At 37.0% G+C, this 14,765-nt stretch overlaps 1 long non-coding RNA gene across 1 annotated transcript; it reads right to left on the bottom strand.

Moving 5' to 3' along the window:
* Positions 1 to 10,789: 10,789 nt before the first annotated feature.
* LOC109199031 (uncharacterized) lies at positions 10,790 to 14,270 on the bottom strand. The gene is made up of 3 exons (XR_002059538.2): positions 14,257 to 14,270; positions 13,174 to 13,200; positions 10,790 to 10,954 (listed from the first exon to the last, which is right to left on the bottom strand). It is a non-coding gene; the product is annotated as an uncharacterized LOC109199031 (long non-coding RNA).
* Between the last annotated feature and the right edge of the window lie 495 nt (positions 14,271 to 14,765).

Genomic DNA, 14,765 nt, shown 5'->3' on the forward strand with positions numbered 1-14,765 from the left:
ACAGCAGCTGTTGAAGAGAAGTGTTCAAGATGAATCTTGGCAGAGTGAGAGAGAGCTCGTTAGGCAGGCAGGTGTGAGCCTGGTTGCTATAGTGACTGACCAGGGGCTCCATACACACGCACACAGACATGCACCTCACTTTTGCTGCTTAAAATGAACAGAAAAGTCAGGCCGAAACAAATCGCCCAAATGAAAAGTACAGTCGTATTGACCAAATTCTTTCACCGTGAGCGGCAGCAATGTCCTAGTCTACCTAATTCTCAGTTTTCATGCTGTGGAGTTTATTATATGGATGTGACAGTGTAAAGACACCATGCTCTTCTGATTTTCAAACGAACCTTCTGAGCCATTTTAACATTGAGTCTATGGAGAGTTGGAGGAGGAGGCTGTGCTTTGGTGACATTTATGAAAGAACATAACACCTAGTACAATAGTAAACACATTGGATGAAAGAGGACAGCGATGGCTACGTTTTGAGGGTAAAATCATACCTGTAGACAAACGCTCGTGACACAGCAGCAGTTTTAAAAAAGATTTTAAGATTAATTTTTTCGCTCCTCTCACTCTAGCAGTTCAGCTGTCTCACTCTAGCCCCAACATTCCGTCCCATACACACCCATTATAAACTCTGAAACGGCTGAAAAACATCATGAAACTTAAACTGGAACTGAAGAAAAAGTATAAAGATATTGAAAAGATAAATACAAGTTGAATAGTTGAATGTCTTGTCTTCGTTTTAAAGTTTGAATGGTGGCTCTATGTCAACGTATGTTGAAGTAGATACAGTTTAAAGAAGTAAGTTGAATGAGGATTTGAAGGGTCTCCCCATTGAATACATGGGAAATTTTGTTGAAAAAAGTTGAATAAAATTAAAAATATAAATGTTATAAATGAAAAAATAGAAGCAGTCATGTCCAAAAGAAGAGGAATCTAACGGTGTTTGAATGGTTTTTCTAAGTTGAACGGTTTTGAAGGAGATAGACACAAAAAACGTACGGAATATATAATAAATAATAATAGAAAGTGCATTTTCTGAAGAAACTGCAGTGTGAATGCTTGAATCTGAATGTATGCACTGAAATGAATTAATTGCTGAATTTTAAGTTAAAAATGTTGAATGAGATGAAAATACAGAAATTTGCACCTGAAAACAAAAGCTGAAACTGCTAAAAGCTGACACACAGAGAAGTAGTTGAAAAAGCTGAAAATGTTTTAAATGTAAATTAGAAAAACCTAAAAATGAGAAAAGACTATTTAGAGTCAGAAAACATCTGAATGAATATTAAAAGTTCATATTCTTTGAATCACTGAATGACTAAATGTGATCCTCCACTTGGATCCACACAGTTTAAAAAGTTTATCTCTGGCTTTGAAAGACATGCTGTTGGAAAGAAGAACGATGGCGCGTTTTGAGGGTAAAATGATGGCTGTAGAGCAAACACTGTGGACACAGCAGCAGTTGAAAGAGAAGTGTTTAAGATGAATCTTGGCAGAGTGAGGGACAGAGCTCGTTAGGCAGGCAGGTGTGAGCCTGGTTGCATAGTGACTGCACCCAATGGCCCATACACACACAGACATGCACCTCACTTTTGCTGCTTAAAATGAACAGAAAAGTCAGGCCGAAACAAATTGCTCCCAATGAAAAGTACAGGTCCTATTGACAAATTCTTTCACCGTGAGCGGCAGCAATGTCCAGTCTACCTAATTCTCAGTTTTCATGCCTGTGGAGTTTATTATATGGACGTGGTGACAGTGTAAAACACCATGCTCTTCTGATTTCAAAGAACTTTCTGAGCCATTTTAACATTGAGTCTATGGAGGAGTTGGAGGGAGGTCTGTGCTTTGGTGACATTTATGAAAGAACCATAACACCTAGCACAATAGTAAACACATTGGATGAAAGAGGACAGCGATGGCTACGTTTTGAGGGTAAAATCATACCTGTAGAGCAAACGCTGCGGACACAGCAGCAGTTTTAAAAAATTTTAAGATTAATTTTTCGCTCCTCTCACTCTAGCAGTTGAGCTGTCTCACTCTAGCCCCAACATTCCGTCCATACACACCCATTATAAACGCTGAAACGGCTGAAAAACATCATGAAACTTAAACTGGAACTGAAGAAAAAGTATAACAGATATTGAAAAGATAAATACAAGTTGAATAGTTGAATGTCTTGTCTTCGTTTTAAAGTTTGAATGGTAGCTCTATGTCAACGTATGTTGAAGTAGATACAGTTTGAAAATGAGTAAGTTGAATGAGGATTTGAAGGGTCTCCCCATTGAAATACATGGGAAATTTTTGTTGAAAAAGTTGAATAATTTTAAAAATATAAATGTTATAATGAGAAAATAGAAGCAGTCGTGTCCAAAAGAAGAGGAATCTAACGGTGTTTGAATGGTTTTTCTAAGTTGAACGGTTTTGAAGGAGATAGAGTACAAAAAACGTACGGAATATAAAATAGAATAAGATAGAAGAACATACTGTGAATGCTTTTACAAGCATTCACACTAATAAATAATAAATTAGAAGAACAATACTGTGAATGCTTTTACAAGCATTCACACTAACTAGAAAGTGCATTTTCTGAAGAAACTGCAGTGTGAATGCTTGAATCTGAATATGCACTGAAAGAATTAATTGCTGAATTTTAAGTTAAAAATGTTGAATGAGATGAAAATACAGAAATTTGCACCTGAAAACAAAGTGCTGAACTGCTAAAAGCTGACAAGCAGGAAGAAGTTGGAAAAGAGCTGAAAATGTTTTAAATGTAAATTAGAAAAATAAGTAATGAGAAAAGAAATTTAGAGTCAGAAAACATCTGAATGAATATTAAAAGTTCATATTCTTTGAATGACTGAATGACTAAAATGTGATCCCTCCACTTGGATCCACACAGTTTAAAGCTTTACATCTCTGAGCTTTGAAAGACACTGTTGGAAAGAGAAGAACGATGGCGACGTTTTGAGGGTAAAATGATGTCTGTAGAGCAAACACTGTGGACACAGCAGTAGTTGAAAGAGAAGTGTTTAAGATGAATCTTGGCACAGTGAGAGAGAGAGAGCTCATTAGGCAGGCAGGTGTGAGCCTGGTTGCTATAGTGACTGAGCCAGGGGCTCCATACACACGCACAGACATGCACCTCACTTTTGCTGCTTAAAATGAACAGAAAAGTCAGGCCAAACAAATCTTCCCAAATGAAAAGTACAGGTCCTATTGACGAAATTCTTTCACCGTGAGCGGCAGCAATGTCCAGTCTACCTAATTCTCAGTTTTCATGCCTGTGGAGTTTATTATATGGACGTGGTGACAGTGTAAAACACCATGCTCTTCTGATTTTCAAACGAACCTTCTGAGCCATTTTAACATTAGAGTCTATGGAGGAGTTGGAGGGAGGAGGCTGTGCTTTGGTGACATTTATGAAAGAACCATAACACCTAGTACAATAGTAAACACATTGGATGAAAGAGGACAGCGATGGCTACGTTTTGAGCGTAAAATCATACCTGTAGAGCAAACACCGTGGACACAGCAGCAGTTTAAAAAATATTTTCAGATTAATTTTTTTGCTCCTCTCACTCTAGCAGTTGAGCTGTCTCACTCTAGCCCCAACATTCCGTCCCATACACACCCATTATAAACTCTGAAATGGGTGAAAAAACATCATGAAACTTAAACTGGAACTGAAGAAAAAGTATAACAGATATTGAAAAGATAAATACAAGTTGAATAGTTGAATGTTTGTCTTCGTTTAAAGTTTGAATGGTGGCTCTATGTCAACGTATGGAACAGATACAGTTTGAAAATGAGTAAGTTGAAGGATTTGAAGGGTCTCCCATTGAAATACATGGGAAATTTTTGTTGAAAAAAGTTGAATAAATTAAAAATATAAATGTTAAAAATGAGAAAAATAGAAGCAGTCATGTCCAAAAGAAGAGGAATCTAACGGTGTTTGAATGGTTTTTCTAAGTTGAACGGTTTTGAAGGAGATAGACTACAAAAACGTACGGAATATATAATAAAATATATAATAATAATAATAATAAAGATTAGAAGAACAATACTGTGAATGCTTTTACAAGCATTCACACTAATAACTAGAAAGTGCATTTCTGAAGAAACTGCAGTGTGAATGCTTGAATCTGAATATATGCACTGAAAGAATTAATTGCTGAATTTTAAGTTAAAAATGTTGAATGAGATGAAAAATACAGAAATTTGCACCTGAAAACCAAAGTGCTGAACTGCTAAAAGCTGACAAGCACAGAGAAGAAGTTGGAAAATAGCTGAAAATGTTTTAAATGTAAATTAGAAAAACCTAAGTAATGAGAAAAGAAAATTTAGAGTCAGAAAACATCTGAATGAATATTAAAAGTTCATATTCTTTGAATCACTGAATGACTAAAATGTGATCCCTGGATCCACACAGTTTTAAAGCTTTACATCTCTGAGCTTTGAAAGACACAGTGTTGGAAAGAGAAGAACGATGGCGACGTTTTGAGGGTAAAATGATGTCTGTAGAGCAAACACTGTGGACACAGCAGCAGTTGAAAGAGAAGTGTTTAAGATGAATCTTGGCACAGTGAGAGAGAGAGAGCTCATTAGGCAGGCAGGTGTGAGCCTGGTTGCTATAGTGACTGCACCCAATGGCTCCATACACACGCACAGACATGCACCTCACTTTTGCTGCTTAAAATGAACAGAAAAGTCAGGCCCAAACAAATCCTTCCCAAATGAAAAGTACAGGTCCTATTGACGAAATTCTTTCACCGTGAGCGGCAGCAATGTCCAGTCCACCTAATTCTCAGTTTTCATGCCTGAGGAGTTTATTATATGGACGTGGTTACAGTGTAAAAACACCATGCTCTTCTGATTTTCAAACGAACCTTCTGAGCCATTTTAACATTAGAGTCTATGGAGGAGTTGGAGGGAGGAGGCTGTGCTTTGGTGACATTTATGAAAGAACCATAACACCTAGGACAATAGTAAACACATTGGATGAAAGAGGACAGCGATGGCTACGTTTTGAGGGTAAAATCATACCTGTAGACCAAACACCGTGGACACAGCAGCAGTTTTAAAAATATTTTAAGATTTATTTTTTTGCTCCTCTCACTCTAGCAGTTGAGCTGTCTCACTCTAGCCCCAACATTCCGTCCCATACACACCCATTATAAACTCTGAAATGGGTGAAAAAACATCATGAAACTTAAACTGGAACTGAAGAAAAAGTATAATAGATATTGAAAAGATAAATACAAATTGAATAGTTGAATGTTTTGTCTTCGTTTTAAAGTTTGAATGGTGGCTCTATGTCAATGTATGTGGAAGTAGATACAGTTTAAAAATGAGTAAGTTGAATGAGGATTTGAAGGGTCTCCCCATTGAAATACATGGGAATTTTTGTTGAAAAAAGTTAAATAAAATTAAAAATATAAATGTTAAAAATGAGAAAAATAGAAGCAGTCATGTCCTAAAGAAGAGGAATCTAATGGTGTTTGAATGGTTTTTCTAAGTTGAACGGTTTTGAAGGAGATACAGTACAAAAAACGTACGGAAGAATAAAATATAATAATAAAGATTAGAAGAACAATACTGTGAATGCTTTTACAAGCATTCACACTAATAAGATTAGAAGAACAATACTGTGAATGCTTTTACAAGCATTCACACTAATTAGAGTTCCAGGCTTCAAGCAGGTGTGGGTTGTAATTGTTGATCCAACAGTCCTTTGGGTCACGTTTGAGAATCAGCGCTGTTTTCTTGTTTATGTCTTGGAGGCATTGCTCATACTCATTCATTGTCAAGTTGCATCGTGACAGAATCTGCACATTAGAGTCTATGGTGAGGGAAGCAGTTTCAGGTTCCTTCAGCAGGTTCAACAAAGGTCTGAGTTTGGCTTTTGCAGCTTCAGTGTCTGAATCCTCATCCTTTCTCACAATCATTGTTCTTGTGGCTGGTGGTTTTGGAAACCCAAATCTACAACCAGAGTTCACACTCTTAAAGCATGTTTTTGTGTGGTTTTTGCTGTGCTTTTGTAGTTCAGCGACTTTTTTGTGCAGTTCAGGTTGTTTTTCTGGATCAGGGAGCTTAGCTGAGATGTATCTGTCCACAAAGTCACAGACAGTTTGGTCATCATCCACATCTACTTCTACCTTTTCTCGAATCCACAGCAACATGTGTATATGCGGACTACCTCTGTGCTGGAACTCAACTCTGTAAAAGTAATCAATGATTTCACCAAGGGGGTGTGCAGGAGAAAAAAGCAAATCTCTGAACAAAGCCTCAACACGCTTATCAAACATTCGCATGGTGGTTACTGGATTTGATCTTAGAATTTCACACTTTTCTGACCAGTCCAGGGCTTCAAAATCAACCTCTTCACCTTGCTGTCTCTTTATTGCTTGAATCACTTCAGGCCATCTCATCTCAGCAGCAGAGAAAGTGACAAAGAACTGAGGTGTTCCTATTTGACGAACCATACTGAATAGATCTTTGGTGGTTTTCTGCCAGTAAGCTGGGGTTCCTCTGAGTGGCTGCATAAATCTGATTGCATCTTTATTTCTTACCAGCTTCTCTACTTCTGTCTTACTTTGTAACATTCCTGATGTGATTTTGCGTCCATCTTTGGTCATAGTTTTACCTTTCCTTAGCTGTATTGTCATGCTGGAATTAGCCAAGTGTATTTCAGTAACAAACTGTGAGAAAAACAGGTAATTTGTGTCTTTAGCAAATCTTGCATCAATGTTGAAAAGCCTTGACTTGAAGTAAGCACTCGGTGTGAGTTTAAGACGTCTCTTTTCATCCAGTGTATTCTGACCAGTAGGAAACTGCACAGGAAATGCCATGGCTTCCAAATGAGGAGTTCTGAAGAAGCTAACAGGATTGTTTCTTTCTGCAGGCGCCACACAATATGTGTTATCAGTGAAACAGAGAATCTCTTCTGAAATGTCTACAGGCTGCAGACAACTTTCTAGAGCAAAACCTCCATTGTTCAAATCACTTTCTGGTTCCTCTGGATTTTGTTCCTCTGGTTGTTCATCACAGGATTGCATATCAATATCTTGTTCACTTTCAGATTCACTTTCGCACAAAAGGGCATCTTTTTCATAGTTGTCAATTTCCATTAAATCTGCTTCATCATAATCATCACTTCCCATGCTGGCTTCATCACTGCTGTCATCATCAGGTAACGTTGGATCACAAAGCAATGCGTCGTCTCTGATAACAATATCTGTGTACTGCGGATGAATCTGTTTGAGTTTATGCAGGGCTTGGATCAGTTTAGACCAGGTGACAGTCTGGAACAGCTGATGGCCTTTGTAGCACAGTCGTCTTTTAAGCTTGATCCTCATTATCTGTGATTGGTTTCTGAGCCGAGGCAAACAGTCAACTGTTTGTTGGACCTCAGATGGTACACACACCACATTACCACGTACGAGTCTTTGTCTACCTTTTGGAAGTGGAATAATCTTTGCAAATGGTATGCATTTGGCAATCAGATGTCTCTCCAGAATGTTGAGATCACACAGTTCAGCTGGGATATCCTGCAGTTCTAAACCATTGACAGCAGCAAGCCTTGGCATGCGTCCACTTTTCAGGGAACTGTGACACGTGTGACAGATATACTCTTTTTTTCTCAACAGGAAAGCTGCACTGATCATTACATGCTTCATCACACATATGAACAAATTTACCAGTTAGACACTGCTGAGCTACAGTTTGGTGTTTTGAGTAATTGTTTCTTTTGCAGATTTTCACCTGATTAGGAAAAGAAGCTTTTAGACAAACAGTACAAACATAAGATGGTGCTAACTTAATGTTTGATCTGAAACGAGATATGGCCTCATTCATTAAAGTGTTATCTGGATGACACTGTAAACTCTCAGCTGGTCGATGCATCTGACGATATTTTCGTTTTATGTTCATTGCACATCTGATATTATGCATCTGTCTGAAACAAAAAACGTTCCAATATTTTACTCTCATTCGTTCTCTCATATTGTCCTTGTGTTGCTGCTGAAATTGTCTCTTTTCTCCATAACGTTTAGTCATGTAAGATTGTTTTTTCTGTTTAAATTCTTCGCTTTCTTTATATAGGTTATATACATATGTCCTCATGTAAGCTTTATGTTTCTCTCTGAATCCAGCACAAGTTCTGTATATTCGTCTTATACGCTCCTTCTGCTTATCTCTGAATATGGGATTGTCTTTATATGTCCTTATGACACGTTCTCTTTTTCTCTCCCTAATTTTAGCACTTTCTCTATACATCTTTCTCAAATGTTCTCTCTGTTTATCCCTATATGTAGCATTTAATTTATACAGTTGATTTTGTGACAGGATCATTAGACTTCCTAGTTGAGTTTTTTTTCTTTGTCTTGAAGCTTTCATCAAACGTGTACATCTGCCTTTCTTTCATCTTCTGATTTTCCTTTTGTTGTGGTCGTTTCTGTTGGGTCAATAATCTTCTCCTCATTTTTTGCCTTTCCTGTTTATTACGTTTCAGCAGTTTATCTGAGAGTTCTTCTGTTATCTTAGTTGAACAGGAGGCAGTGTTTGAATCATTCTGAGGAACAGAATCTGGTGTTAACGGAGTTTCTCTCACAGAAGATGCAGAGGTTTCCTTTTCAAAATAATCAGAAGGATGATGGTTGTTTCTGGGCAGCTGTCTCATTTGAAGAATCAGCTCTGGATGACATTACTTCACTGGTTAAATTGTTGGTCACGGGTTTCCGTGTCTGCTCAGTGTATATTTCGGGGTTTAATTCATGAACACGTTCATTTAAAGCTGGTGCACTTGCAGCTGTTTCTCTGTATTCGGTGGTCTGATTAGCATCTCTTTGGTCAGCAGCGTTTACACTGTGAAACTCGACGGGCTGTAGCTCATAAGTGCAGGTTGGTGCGATGCTAAGCATTCGGTACAAGTGTTTGATCCTGTCAATCATGTCATTAAGACGTGTGAATTTCAGCATAACCGCAGTTCCACCACTTACAGCTAGCGACAATGGCATTCCTGTAGACTTACGTGGGTGAGGGTCAAAATATGCATATTCACCAGAAGTCAGTCTGCAAACTGCGATGACTGTTCCTCCCATGACTAGCAAAGCGTAACGAATGTCTGAAACCAAACACTGTAGTCCCTGTTCAAGACTCGGAAGATGATCTGTACCATCAAATGTGCCATAACGAGCAAACTGAGACATGTCCACTTGATACTCTTGTCTGCGGCTGGTGACCACTGTGGGAAGCTCATCAGTGGCTAGAAACACCCTGTTCACAACCTCTTTCTGGCATCTGAATGCATGGCATGGCCTTTGTCCAACACACGGTTAAGATCTGCTCTCGTGATGAATTCATCCTCGTGTAAGAATGACAGGAAAACCAAACTGTTAGCCATGCATTGCTGATTCCGGTACTTTCCATACTTAGCAGAGGCCTGGCTTCGAGACGCACAGATGCTACTCACTTGTGGACGACTTTCACGGTTTGTAACCTGTACATGAGATGGTCCTGGAGCTTCTCCATCACGCTGCGTTTGCACAGTTACCTGCGGTTCAGTCTGGATTACCTGCTGTACTTTAGCCTTTGGCACAGACACGGATTGAAAATCTCTCTTTACCACATCTGCATAAGACACTGTGGCTGTCTGAACTCTGCTCTGCACTTCAGGACTGGGAATACCTGTACCAGACACCTTTACCTGCTCACCGCTGAGAGAAACATTTACCTGTTCTTTCTCCTTCTGTCGTCTAAGCTTCTGGGACTGTGACCTTTGACCTTTCCGTGGCATTTTATTGAAGTACAAACAGATATGAACACAACTCAACTTGGAAATGCTGAAAACGGATTACTATTTAATCTGAGAAATGTAAGAGTATTCAAATGTTGTTATAAATGTAATAGATGTAAAAGGCTGGCTTTGTTCCGAACACAATATAAAGAATATTCAAAGTTCTCTAAAAAAAAACTTGGGTCAGTTTTATTGTAGTATTTTCAAAAACTATATTTTTTTAACCAGACTGGTTAATGATTAGATCTATATTTGTGTAAAGGGATATGTAGAAATCACAACAATCTACAGGGTATAATAAACTCTTTTAAGTAGACTTTGGTCTTAATCTTTCAGATATCTAAGATTTTAAGCAAATATAAAGAGCTGTGGTGATCAGATGACAGGCGATGAGGATCTTTCAGCTGGATGTTCTGCAGCAGTCAGGAAACGGGAAGTCTGGGTCCTCGGGCAGATTCTCGACCACAATACGAACACTTACAATGACTAACAGAAAGGTGTTTGTCCTTAAATAATAATAGTATAAACCAACTGTTCTCAAATGTTATCTCCAATGAAAAACTAGCAAAAGGTATTTGAAGAAATCAAATTAAATATTTATGTGAATATAGCACTCTGAAAATATGTATTACAGTATAATAAGATTATCTTATCCAAATAAACCTCAGAATTTATCAAAGTAATTGCAACTGTAAGCCAAATAATCAGTGTTTATTCCAAAGTGTTACAAATGTACAAATAAAAATTACAAATATAGGGCTGCGTAAATAATTTCTACTCTGTTTTACTGTACTTTTAATATACTACTGTATAGTCAACTTTCTACTTGTAATTTCCAGCAAAAAGACTGGATGTGAGAGAGTTTAACGACAGGAAAGAAGGAGCAGTGAGAGCAGAGATCTCTCAGAATTCTGTAACAGATAGATGAAGTACTGGTAACTTCAATTTCCCAAAATGGGCCATGTCAAAACTTGATTATTCCAGTCAAAAATTCCAGTCAAAATTTGATTCCAGTTAAAAACGTGATTTTTGATAACTTAGAGCTTGTGGGATAGAGTGAAGCAAGATAGAACGTCTTGTCAAAATAGATAGAGTGGGTAGAGTGATAGGACAGACTGAATGGCTTGTTAATGATAGAGGGAGAGAGCTTCTGCAGCAGGTCACCTGTAAGACACAAAGAGACAGGAATTAGGCATATTTCCAATAAGCTTGGCTTTACCACTTTCTTCAGACTATAAGGTGAACTTAAAATCCTGTCATTTTCTCAAAAATCAACAGTGTGCCTTATGTATTGATTCTGGTTGTGCCTACTGACCTCGAACTGGATTTGTGTGGTACACAGGGCTCAAACTTCTGTCAAAATGTTTTAGTACAACTTCGGTAAGCTATGAAGCTGCAGCGCTTGATAGACTGTCGGAACATGACAGCTACCATAGTCAGGAGCCTCATGGAGTAATACGTACTGTGCTTCATCATAATATTATGTGTGTATGTATAAGGACCTAGCACCTGTTAAAAGACATGCTTACGAAACAGGGTTCAATCTAATCAACCCATCAAGAATTTGATGGATTTGTGGAAGAGAGAAAAATTGAAACATAAGTGTATTGTTTTTATTTTATGTTACAACTGGACAATGTTGAGTGTTATTGTGAATGAGTTAAAGTTTCACTTAACTGTGTTGTTTGGCTTAATTCACCTTATAGTCTGAAAAATACAGTACATATAGGGCTTTACACACTGAAAAGTACATTATTGGACTGAACTGAATAAAAATGGTTTAAAAAAAAATGGTGGTGGAACTGTTGTAAGGACATTCTGAATTCTATTAGCACAATAAAAACAAACAGAACAAAATTAAACTACCATGTGCTGCTACAATAACTTGCAGTAAATCTTATATGGTCCAACAAAGCCCACACACTGAGGTTAAAGCAGACAGTTTCAGGCCACCTGCTTTAAAAACTTTACATCCAATCAACTCAAATGTAAGCCACGTCACATGTTTCAAAATCCCCAAAGTTCTCTCATCCCTGTTTCTGTGTGTACTTACCTGGGACAACAGTATATGATAATATCTAGAGAGCCGTTAACATAAAAATAAACAATAATTTAAGCAGTCTGACTTTTGGCAAAATGTGAAATTTGGAGATGGATGGTTCCTGCTTACACATTTCTACATATTTCGGTCACATTAGAGGCATGTTTAATACATAGCGATAAACACACCACTAAATCTATGATAAACTTATCAAAGTCGATATTAAGGCCTAATTAGCTAAATGTATTATGATGATAATTTCTTTGTAGATCATTTAATGATAAACAAACAAATGTTGTATCTGATGTTTTAAGGAAGGTCTTTGGTGGAGTTTCTTCCATTTCTTCAGAAACATGACTTTCAGATAGTTCATCTTTTGTAAATGTGGGAAAGATTTTGTAAAAAACCCCCAAACAAACAAAAAAAACAACAACACAGTGTTGTTAAAAAATATCTGTCCCTTTACAAATATCTTATATTTTCATCACACTTCCATTTTAAAAAAAAAATCATCAACACAAATTTAATTTTTTTTTTACAAAATAATAACACTAGCACTAACCCAGTGAAGTAATCTATTAAGGGAAAGAAGCTTTTGAAATCCACAAGGTACTACGTGAAGAAAATTGTCTCTGAACTATTAATCATGAGCTACTCTAATGTGAATCAAGGTCAGAAAGATCTGTAAGTCTGCAAAGGTTTATTTATGAGAATCTGACGACTCTTGATGATCACCAAGAGCTGTGCTGACTCACTGCACTAAATTGAATCTTATATAGCGAGAGAAACATTTCAGAAACACCAGCATTAAAATCAAACATGATGCTGTTACTGTAATAGTCCACAGTTCCTTACTTCAGGACCTACATCAACTCATCAGGTCCTGAGCTTAAGTGTAATCACACTTGGGATTTGCAACAGGACATTGATCTGAAGCACACAAGTAAGTCCAACTGACTAATCAGAATCTTGACTTTGATGAAATTGAGATCCTTGAAATGATTTCAAAACACTATTTTTGACGTTAATTAAGGCAACTCTGAAATTAAAGTGGACCAAAATCCCCAGTGATGTAAATCAGTCATTACTAGTTACTATAAATGCTTGATGGTAGTTGTTGCTATCAGGGCTTTCACAGCTGGGTATTAGAGAACAGATAGCTGTGGTTTGGTTTTCTCTGCTTCATACATGAAATCATCACTTTAAACTGCTTGTATTTGTATTTATCCAGGTCATCCTTGTTAGAAGATTTGAAACATGTGACAAAAAAGCATAAACAAAATAAATCTGCAAGGAAGAAAGACTTTCCCAGCACTGTACCTCAGAAAAAACCTTTACTTACCAGACTTGAGACGATCAGATCAGCAGTCTAGACAAAGGAAACAAAACATCAGATCACTGTTTAATGATTCAGACTATCGAGCCTCTTCACACACAATCCAATTTACTGTGACATTAAATAACTAGTTAATCCTCAATTTCTTCAAGCCTTTATGAACTCACTGTAGTCTGAAGAGGGCACAATTTAATTGCAGAGTCTCAGATGGCTTTAACATGTTTAATAAAACATTTGTACTAAAGAACTGCAAAGAATAGGCACCAATATTTGTTGGCACAAATGCAGAAAACACCAAATATTTCCTACACAGAAGCTTTGTGGCTCCAACATTTTCTATCAAGTCAGTTCTAATAAAATGTGAAGAACGACAACTTTTCATCTAATTTCAGATTTAAAATGTTGAATACAATTAATTATTTAATCAGAAGCAACAGAAAACCACAACACAACAGTGGCACACCATTTTTTAAATGAAAATTTTAAAATATTACACTAAAAAGTCATTCCATTGTACTTGTTGCTAGCAATATTATGTTTTTTGCAGTTTATCCCTTTTTGGCAATATTTATATTTAATTTAAAACATTGGCTTTAATATACTACTCCAACTGTACTTCTCTTACATTTATTATTGCTTAAGTGTTAAGCTATCACTTACAGTCACTCAGGCAAATACTTGTAGTGTTTCGACTTCATGCTAATTCATAAGTGAATGAAAGAGACAATAAAAATCGATAGCTGTGGTGCTTTTAAGTGTTTAAGGTACCACCTATACTACCTAAAGCACTTTCATAGTTTTGCTTGATACTTAAATCCACAAACAAGGAGAAATCGAACAACTGCATAAAGATATCTCTGACATTTAACTATGTTTGGACTGATAAGCCATTAAAAATTAAAATCAGACATTAATGGGCTATTAAACTTCCTTGACATTTTCAGGGGCAGTCATGGTCCTGTGTGGGGCTTTGCTGCTACAGATTCTAAATCCTACCTATTTGTTTTTGCCCATGAGTGAATGGCAAGATGACACAATAGTTAACTACTGTAAGTAAATTACTAAACATTACCATTACTGTCTACTTACCAGCAAAAGCAAAACAAAGATCTGTTCACTCTGTGTAACAAAAGACAAAGAACAAAAATACAGGCTCAGACAACTCCAATCAGCATAGAGTCAATACTTCATCACTCTCTGTAGTCAAAAAGCTTCCGGAAACTTCTTGTTAAACACAGCTGGAATACAAACACACTCTCCTCTGTTTTCTTTTTCCTGCACCCTAATAAAGATATCATCTTCATAAAGGTAATATGTAGTTTTATCCATTTGCAATAAGCCACACAAGTTTCTTAGTCATGTAATGCTCCAAATTTAGGTTCGATTACTTAAGAGAGTAGATATCATAACCAATGATTTGCAACACCTAGCACTGCACACTTTATCAAATGGTGATGTCACAATTTAAAAGTAGGCAAACAATCACAAATGATGGCTTGTATGGAATGTTTGTAGGCTTTAACATTTGAGGTGGCCTGAATTCAAATTCTATTAAAACAATAAAAACAAACAGAGTCTATAAACTTACCACAAGATGT

This window comes from Oreochromis niloticus, unplaced genomic scaffold, assembly GCF_001858045.2.
Source record: "Oreochromis niloticus isolate F11D_XX unplaced genomic scaffold, O_niloticus_UMD_NMBU tig00007589_pilon, whole genome shotgun sequence".
NCBI lineage: Eukaryota > Metazoa > Chordata > Actinopteri > Cichliformes > Cichlidae > Oreochromis > Oreochromis niloticus.